This window comes from Carlito syrichta, unplaced genomic scaffold, assembly GCF_000164805.1.
Source record: "Carlito syrichta isolate Samal-C Ts95f unplaced genomic scaffold, Tarsius_syrichta-2.0.1 Scaffold310501, whole genome shotgun sequence".
Taxonomy (NCBI): Eukaryota; Metazoa; Chordata; class Mammalia; order Primates; family Tarsiidae; genus Carlito; species Carlito syrichta.
This window is the reverse complement of record NW_007254597.1, coordinates 159621-168512: the sequence shown is the minus strand read 5'-3', so window position 1 is coordinate 168512 and position 8892 is coordinate 159621. Positions and strand designations below refer to the sequence as shown.

Below are 8892 nucleotides of genomic sequence, written 5' to 3'. Positions count from 1 at the left end.
CACTGCACTCCAGTCTGGGTGACAGAGTGAGACTCCAACTAAAAAAAAAAAATATTTTGAGAGATAAGGTTTTCTGCAATTTTTTCTCATACTTGTCCTAATGCCGTATGATACTGATAACAGAATTTTTCTTTACCTTAGCAATCATCTAGTTGATCACCGAAAGAGAGGCCCAGAAAGTTTGTGGTGTTCAAAGTTGCACAGTAAGATTGTAACAGAGCTGGAACCAAAAAAAAAAAAAAAAAAAATCCACTTCTTATGATTTCCAGGTCCCTGCTCTAACTACCAAGAGGGATTATGACTTTCAGTACTTTCCCTATTTGACCCTTCATGTCTCTTGATGTTTTCAATATGATCCCTGGTTCCCCTTTTATGGCCTCATTCCCTAGATCACAGACTGAACCCGTTCTAGCAACGACCCCATACATTCTTTCCCGGTTGTGGTAGGCAGCGTTCTAAGATATTCTTCAAGATTCCTGTCCCTGGTGTACATGTCCTGCATACGCCCTCCCTTTTCCTGTGGGCAGGACTTGGGGATATGATGAGACAGCTGGTCGCCTGATGGGCTATATTTATGACAAAGGGGATAGTCTCCCTTGGTCACTCAGTGATAATGTAAGGCTAATACACTAGCTAGTATTATATTTAGTGAGAAAATGAAATGCCATCTGAATGTCGCTTCCTTGACTTCCTTAATTTTCACCTCTGACATGCTGTGCTGTTTTTTATCCTCTTCTTCCCTCCCGAGTGAGCAGGTGAAAGGTACCTCTTTCTCTTCAAGGTTATCAAGAGTGTCTCTCTCATATTTTCACTTTTTCTCTCTTGTCTAAGCCCTGTACTATAACCTACAAACATGCATAGAGTCTCCCACCCAATAGAACTTGTCCATGACTATAACTGTCTTGAAATTTGGTGCTTCTGTGTTAGAACTGCTTTTTCCAGAACTACCTTACTGTTCAAAGAACACTGGGCTCATCTCTACCAAGATCCATAAACAGTAACACCCAGCAGGTCTCAGTGCTTAGCCCGGTGAAATGAAATGAGAAGAAAGGAGCTGGGAGCTGGGTGTGGTGGTACGCACCCATAGTCCCAGCTACTTGAGAGGCATGAGCCCAGGAGTTCAAGGCCATAGTGAACTGTGATCACGCCACTGCACTTCAGCATGGGTGACAGAGTGAGACCTCATCTCAAAACCAAAACCAAAACCCAACAAACCAAACAAAAAAAACCCCACACAGAGAAAGAGAAAGAAATAAGAACAGCGCAATAGGGCACCGTTGGCATTGGTTCCAAATTGGCACTTGACCCAGTATTTCCTCTACTTGCTTTATTTTTGTTGTAGCCCCTGGCTGCTTGGACATTCTGTTCTGCCTAGGTGACAGATTTTTTTTTTTCTCTGAGCTTTCAACGCACTTTCTTTCTTCTTTGATTAGTAGGTTATCCCTTCCCTTCTTAGATCATATTCACTTTGGGGCCTTTTTTTTTCCAACTTAGAAAGAATGATGTAGCCGGGCTTGGTGGCTCAGCCTGTAATCTCGTACCTTTGGGAGGCTGAGGTGAGTGGATTGCCTGAGCCCGTGGGTTCGAGACCCGCTTGGGAGCGAGACCTCATCTCTACAATAAAATAAAAAAAAAATCAGCCAAGCGTGGTAGCGCATACCTGTAATTCCGGCTACTTGGAAGGCTGAGGCGGAAGGATCGAGGCTGCGGTGGCCAGGAGCGGCCACTGCCCTCCAGTCTGGGCGACAGAGTGAGACTCCAACTCAAAAAAAAAAAAAAAGAATGATGTACTAAACCTCCCGTTCCCACTACCCAGCTGCAGCAATTATCAACATAAGCCCATGCTGGATTATTTTAAAAGCAAATGCCAGACCTTATGTATTTCATTCATAAACACATCAGTATGTATTTTTATAACCACAGCACCCCTATTACATGTAAATCAGGGTATCAACAGGAAACAGATTCAAAGTAGTAGAATCTCAAGAGGTTGTGTTTTAGAGGTTGTGAATATCAGAAATCACAAGGTGTACAGTCACCTAGGGTGAGTGGCCGTGAAGTGCATGCTATCTCCAGGCCCTGGTAAGGGAGTACTTTCCAAAAGCTGGGAGAAGGCTCTCTAGAGTGAGCTACGCTGAGATAGTTGATGACCTTTGGCCAAGAGACATGGCATGCAAGAGGGGACCTTGCAAGTAGGGAGGCAGGGACATAGTACTCTGACATTATTCTCCTCCTTCCTTCAATTTTCTGGGCTGTGCTTGTGTTTTTTTGTTTTTGGAGTTGGAGTCTCACTACATCACCCAGGCTAGAGTGCAGTGGTACACTCACAGCCACCCCAGCGTGGACCTGCTGGGCTCCGGTGATCCTTCCGCCTCAGCCTTCCAGGTCACTGGAACTACAGTACGGACATGCACTACCACGCCTGGCTATTTATTGTGGAGATGAGGTCTCACCAAGTTGCTCGGGCTGGTCTCAAACCCAGAGGGTTCAGGCAATCCACTTGCCTCGGCCTCCCAAAGTGCTGGGGTGACAGGCTGAGCCACTGAGCCCGGCCCGGGCCACACTTCTCCCTGGTGAAATCCACCTAATCTAGAGAGCTTGGGAGCCTGCTACAGGATTCCATATGCCAGCCTTTTGGAGCAGAGAACAGGGTGGAAAGTAGCTCTGGAGGAGCAAATGGAAACTATCCAGAAAAGAATAATTCTTTTTTCTGAAAGTGGGATTTATTGAGAGGACAGAAAAGCTCCCACAGTGGGAGGGGACCCGAGGGAGTTACCCAAGAATAATTCTTAATATCATTTAGTACCCAGTCAGTGAATGAAACATGCCAACTATCTCACAAATGTCTTTATTTTAGAGTTGGTCTATTTTCTTTGGGCCCCAAACACACACACACATTATACTTGGGTTGATATGTGTGATGGTTAATTTTATACGTCAACTCAACTGGGTCACAGGGTGCCCTGATATTTGGTCAAACACTACTCTGGGTATTTCTGCAAGGGTGTTTTGGATGCACTCAATGTTTACATTGACTGCGTAAAGCAGATTGCCCTCCCTAATGCAGGTGGATCTCATCCAATCTGTTGGAAACCTGAAGAGAACAAAAAAGCGGACCTTTCCTGAATAAGAGAGAATTTCCGACTGCCTTCGAGTTGGGATCGTTTTTTCCTGCTTTTTGACTCAAACCTAAATATGGGCTCTTCTTGATTTCAAGCCTTCTGGTCTTCAGAGGGGAACTACAGCATGGCTTCTCCTGGGTCTCAGGGCTTCGGACTTGTACTAGAACTACATAATCAGTTCTCCTGGGTCTTTAGCTTACAGACTGACGATCTTGAGACTTGTCAGCCTCCATAATCCCATAAACCAATTTCTTATAATAAAATTTCTTTCTTTTTTTTGAGTTGGAATCTCACTCCGTCGCCCAGGCTGGAGTGCAGTGGCATGCTCATGGCCACCCCAGTGTTGACCTGCTGGGCTCCGGAGATCCTTCTGCCTCAGCCTTCTAAGCAGCCAGAGCTGCTACAGGCGCGCGCTACCACGCCCAGCTAATTTTTGATTTTTGATTGTAGAGATGAGGTCTCACCAAGTTGCCTGGGCTCATCTCGAACCCGTCGGCTTAGGTAATCCATTTGCCTTGGCCTCCCAAAGTGCTGGGATTACAGGTTGAGCCACCGAGCCCGGCCATAAAATTTCTTATAATACATTATCTTTCTCTGTCTCTCTTTCTCTCTGTGTGTACACACATGTATTCTATTGGTTTTATTTCTCTGGAGAACCCTGATTAACACAGCACATATCCTAAATCTATTTTATTATATTCTTAATAACAGCTTTTGACATCATTCACATACCATACAACTCACCCATTTAGTGTACATCTCATAGTTTTTAGTGTATTCAGGGTTGTACAACCATCACAGTTAATTTTAGAACATTTTCATCGAAACAGAAACCCTATACCTATTGGCAGTCACTTCCCATCCCCCACCCTTCCAACTCCTGAGAATGACGAATCTACTTTCTGCCTCTATGCATTTGTCTTTTCTAGACATTTCATAGAAACAAAACCATACAAAGTGTTATCTTTTGTGACTGTTTCATTTCACTCAGTATGTTTTTGGGTTCATCCATATTGCAACATATAAATATAATTTATTTCTGCATAACATCCTATTGTATTGATATACTCTATTGTACTTATCCATTCATCTGTTGATGGACAGTTTTGGCCTCTATGAATCATGCTGTTATGAATATTTGTGTACAAGTTTCTCTTGGGTATATATGTAGCAGTGGGATTGCTGGGTCATATGGTAACTCTATGTCTAACCTTTTGAGGAACTGCCATACTGTTTTTCAAAGTGGCTGCACCACACGACATTATTCCCCTTCCTCATAGCAGCGTGGAGGGTTCCAATTTTTCCACATTCCCATTAACTCATGTTAATATCTGGCCTTTTGATGCTAGTCACCTAGTGGCTGTGAACTGGTACCTCATTGTGGTTTTGATTTGGATTTCCTTGATGGTTAATAATGTTGATGATATTGTTTTTTTTTTTTAGAAAGCAGGATTTGTTGAGAGGACAGAAAAGCTCCCAGAGTGGGAGGGGACCCGAAGGGGTTTCTCGATCATCTTTTTATGTGTCTTGTCCACTTGTATATCTTTGGAGAAATGTCTGTTCAAATTGTTTGCCCATTTTAAAATTCAGTTATCTCTCTTTTTATTATTGACTTGTGAGAGTTCATTATGCATTCTAGATACAAACGATTTGCAAAACTTTTCTCCCCATTCTGTGGGTTGTCTTCTTACTTTCTTGATGATGGTCTTTGACGCACAAAAGCTTTAACTTCTGGTGATGTCCATTTTACCTCCTCTTGCTTGTGTATTTATTCCTTTTTTTTTTTTCTTTGAGTTGGAGACTCACTCTGTTGCCCAGACTGGAGTGAAGTGGCTGCTCCCGGCCACCGCAACCTCGACCCACAGGGCTCCGGCGATCCTTCCGCCTCAGCCTTCCGAGTAGCCGGAATTACAGGTGCGCACTACCATGCCCGGCTAATTTTTTGATTTATTGTAGAGATGAGGCCCAGGCAGGTCTCGAACCCATGGGCTCAGGCAATCCACTCACCTCAGCCTCCCAAAGGCGCGGGATTACAGGCTGAGCCACCAAGCCTGGCTATTCCATTTTTAATCTTTATTTCTTGCCCTTCATTTCTTGAGTGAACCAGATCATTATGTCCTGTATAATTTCCCATATTCTGAATTTGGCCGATTATAACCCGAGGGTGTTAACATATTCCTCCATCACAAATACTTTCTGTAAACTGATAGATTTCGAGGCCTGACCGGACTTAATCTCAAATTTCTGCCAGAAATATTTCAAGGGTGATGCTGTGTACATCTTATACATCTCCTATAGATGTATCATTCTATATATCTTTACCTCAATTGATGAGGCAAATAGTGACAGGTTGACTCTGCGTGTGTGTGTGTGTGTGTGATGTTATGATTGATTAGTGGGTTCTGGTCTTATCTATCAACCTGATACAACCATAGGCTCCTCAACAGGTTTTTTTTCCCTCTTTTGAGTTAGAGTCTCACTGTGTCCCCCAGGTGGAGTGTAGTGACTCATTCATGGCCACCCCAGTGTTGACCTCCTAGGCTCCGGTGATCCTTCTGCCTCAGTGTTTCTTTTTTTTTAATTATAAAGATGTGGGGTACAATTCAGGGTTAGGTATACAAACGTTGATTATGCAGGTACCCTTGTTGACGAGGTACGCCCCTCCCTCCCCTAGCAGTTTTCCTCAACTGCCAATCCCATCTTCCCTCCTCTCCTGACAGTTTCTCACTACTGCCAATCACTTTCTTATAGTATTATAATTGTTCAAGTTCCACTTATGAGTTAGAACATATGGAATTCTGTCCTTTGTTTCTGTGATAGATCACTGAGTATGATCAACTCTAAATCCATCCAAGTTGTTGCAAAGTCCATATGTTTGTCCTTCTTTATGGCTGCATAATATTCCATTGTGTATATGTACCACATTTTTTTATTCAGTTCAGCTTCGATGGGCAACATGGTTGGTTCCACAGCCTCAGTCTTTCAAGTAACCGGAACTACAGGTGCATGCTACCACACCTGGCTAATTTTTTATTTATTGTAGAGACAAGATCTTGCCAAGTTGCCCAGGCTGTCTTGAACCTGTGGGCTCAGGCAATCCACTTGCCTCATCCTCCTAAAGTGCTGAGCCACTGAGCCTAGCCAACAGGCATTTTTTTTTGAGTTAGGGTCCCACTCTGTTGCCGAGTCTGGATTGCAGTGGTATGATCAAGGTTCACTGCAGGCTAAACCCCTTGGGCTCAAGTGATTCTCTTGTCTTAGCCTCTTGAGTAGCTGAAACTACAGGTGCATACCACCATTCTTGGCTAATTTTTTAATTTTTGGAGAGACGAGGTCTAGCTGTGTTGCTCAGGCTGGTCTTCTGCTGGAAAAAGTTTAGTACACTTGTATGTCTAGTGAGAAAACTGCCCTGAAGCTTTCTTACCTAAAACTCACTGGTTTGAGGATACTCTGCCAAACTGCCCTGGCCTCTGCCAAGTAGTTTCTTCGCCAGTATCGTTCCATCACTGAGGAACTTGGATCCAAAATGTCAGTCAATGTCTGGGTCACTGATATTCCCAGAATTCCACCTAGCCTTTCTAAGTTATATAACAGGGCTAAACATGGGATTAAACTACATCCAGTTTTTGCCACCTCATATCAAATAAATATTTGGGTGATAAGCTATTCTTCAATTGATGCTGAGAACTGATGCTATCAGGGACTTATATGTACTCTAATAGTGTCCTAAATTTTCCCTGTTTAGCACATAACATTGTTTACTAGCTTTTTTTTTCCAGTCCGAGTCTCACTGTGTTGTCCAGGCTGGATTGCAGTGGCATGCTCACGGCCACCACAGCCTCAGCTTGCTGGGCTCAGGTGATCCTTCTGCCTCAGCCTTCCAAGTAGCTGTGACTATAGGTATGTGCCTCCATGCCCAGCTTATGTTTTGATTTATTGTAGAGACAAGGTCTCACCAAGTTGCCCAGGCTGGTCTTGAACCCCTGGGCTCAGGCAATCCTCTTGCCTCCACCTCCCCAAATGTTGGGATTACAGGTGTGAGTCAACACGCCTGGCAACTTGCTTCTGTATTCAACCAGCCTCTAAACACTTTGAGGACAGAAAGTGACTTATTTTCCATTGTATCTCCAGAGCCTATTATCGCAGGTAACTAATGAGTGTTAGTTGACTGAATGAAATCCTGTATCCTGCAAGACTCTTTCAATTGCTAATGACAGAAAACCCAACTCAAACCAGAAAAAAAAAGAAAGAAAAGAAATCCAGCAGATTATGAGCTCATGTAGCTGCCAAGTCCAAGGTTCAAATCATGTTATAAGGAGCTCATCTTTTTTTCATTTCTTTGCTGTGTTCTCTGCTCTCAGGTAGGCCTTGTTTAGATAGAGTCCCCTGGTAGAGTAAGTGCAGTTTATTTATTTATTTATTTTTGAGTTGGAGTCTCACTCTGTCATCCAGGGTGGAGGGCAGTGGCACACTCACAGCCACTGCAGCCTTGACCTGCTGGGCTCCGGTGATCCTTCCGCCTCAGCCTTCCAAGTAGCCAGAACTACAGGCGTGTGCTACCACGCCCGGCTAATTTTTTGACTTATTGTAGAAAGTCAAGTTGCCAAGTTGCCCAGGTGGGTTTCGAATCCGCGGGCTCAGGCAATCCACTCGCCTTGGCCTCCCAAAATGCTGGGATGACAGGCTGAGCCAGCGAGCCCGGCCTAGTAAGTGCAATTTCTAATTCTGGTTAGGCCTGACTGTCTTAGCTTGACTCATGTGTCAGTCCGCAAACCAGTTCACAGAAGCCAGGAGGATGCAAGGCTCTGCCTGGCCAGGCCTACGTCTCACGCTTACCCATAAAACTGGGGCTGGGGGAGTGAGCGCCACAGATGTGCAGTGCATGGGACCTGTGGGTGCGTGTGTGTGTGTGTGTGTGTGTGTGTGTGTGTGTGTGTGTAGGGGGTAGTGTGGGGAACATGGATGTTCGTCAGTCAAAGCAATTCCACTTCACTGCCATTGCTGAGTTCCATGTATTTCCTTGATATTGGACCCCCTTGGGGCAGGGATACCAGCCCACACTGGACTCTTCTCTTCCACAGGCATGGGGGCCACTTTTCCTGCTTGGAGTGTTCCCTGGGCTCTGAATACCCTGCTTATAGCTTGGTCTTGCTTGTCCTCTTCCTGCTGAAATGTTTCCAGTGAGCAGCACAGTACACGCAATGTCCTTTTCAGATACTTTGGCAACCAATGAGTCATGTATACAAAGAACTATTCAAAGCAAAATGTGGTCAGTTCTCTAAGAGAGTAGTGAAAAGATGTTTGGAGAGCAGAGATAAAGGCATACAACATCTGGCTGGGAGGATGAGAGCAGACAACCGATTCAGGGACTATCAAGTACCCAGGACAAGCTTAAGAATGGGGCGAATAACGACAGTACCCGTGATAACAATTACAGCAGTGGATACTTATAGTACTTGCCACAAGCCAGGCCCTGTTCTAAGAACTTTTTATAAATTAACTCAATAAATCTTCACAACATCTTTTCAAGTAGGTACAATTATTTCCTTCATTTTGGAGATGGGGTTAAGTAACTTGCCCAAGGCCCCATACTAAGGAAGCGGCAAAATTCAATTAGGCTTCTATCATGGAGTGTCTTAAAAGAGAGGTACAGTGTTACCCTTGACTAGTAGTTCTTTGACTAGCTGTTTCATCTTTCCCAATGGTCTCAAACATTCTGAGAGCAGAAATGTGTCTAGTTCACCTTTGTGTCCTTTTTTTTTTTTTTTTT

General features: G+C 44.2%; 1 pseudogene across 1 annotated transcript in view; it reads left to right on the top strand.

Moving 5' to 3' along the window:
- Positions 1–8892, top strand: part of LOC103270858 — a 28869-nt pseudogene that overhangs the window by 2937 nt on the left and 17040 nt on the right. Inside the window, exon 2 of the transcript XR_505002.2 lies at positions 5897–5902. The product of XR_505002.2 is annotated as a 60S ribosomal protein L5 pseudogene (transcript). The remainder of the gene's footprint in view (positions 1–5896; positions 5903–8892) is intronic.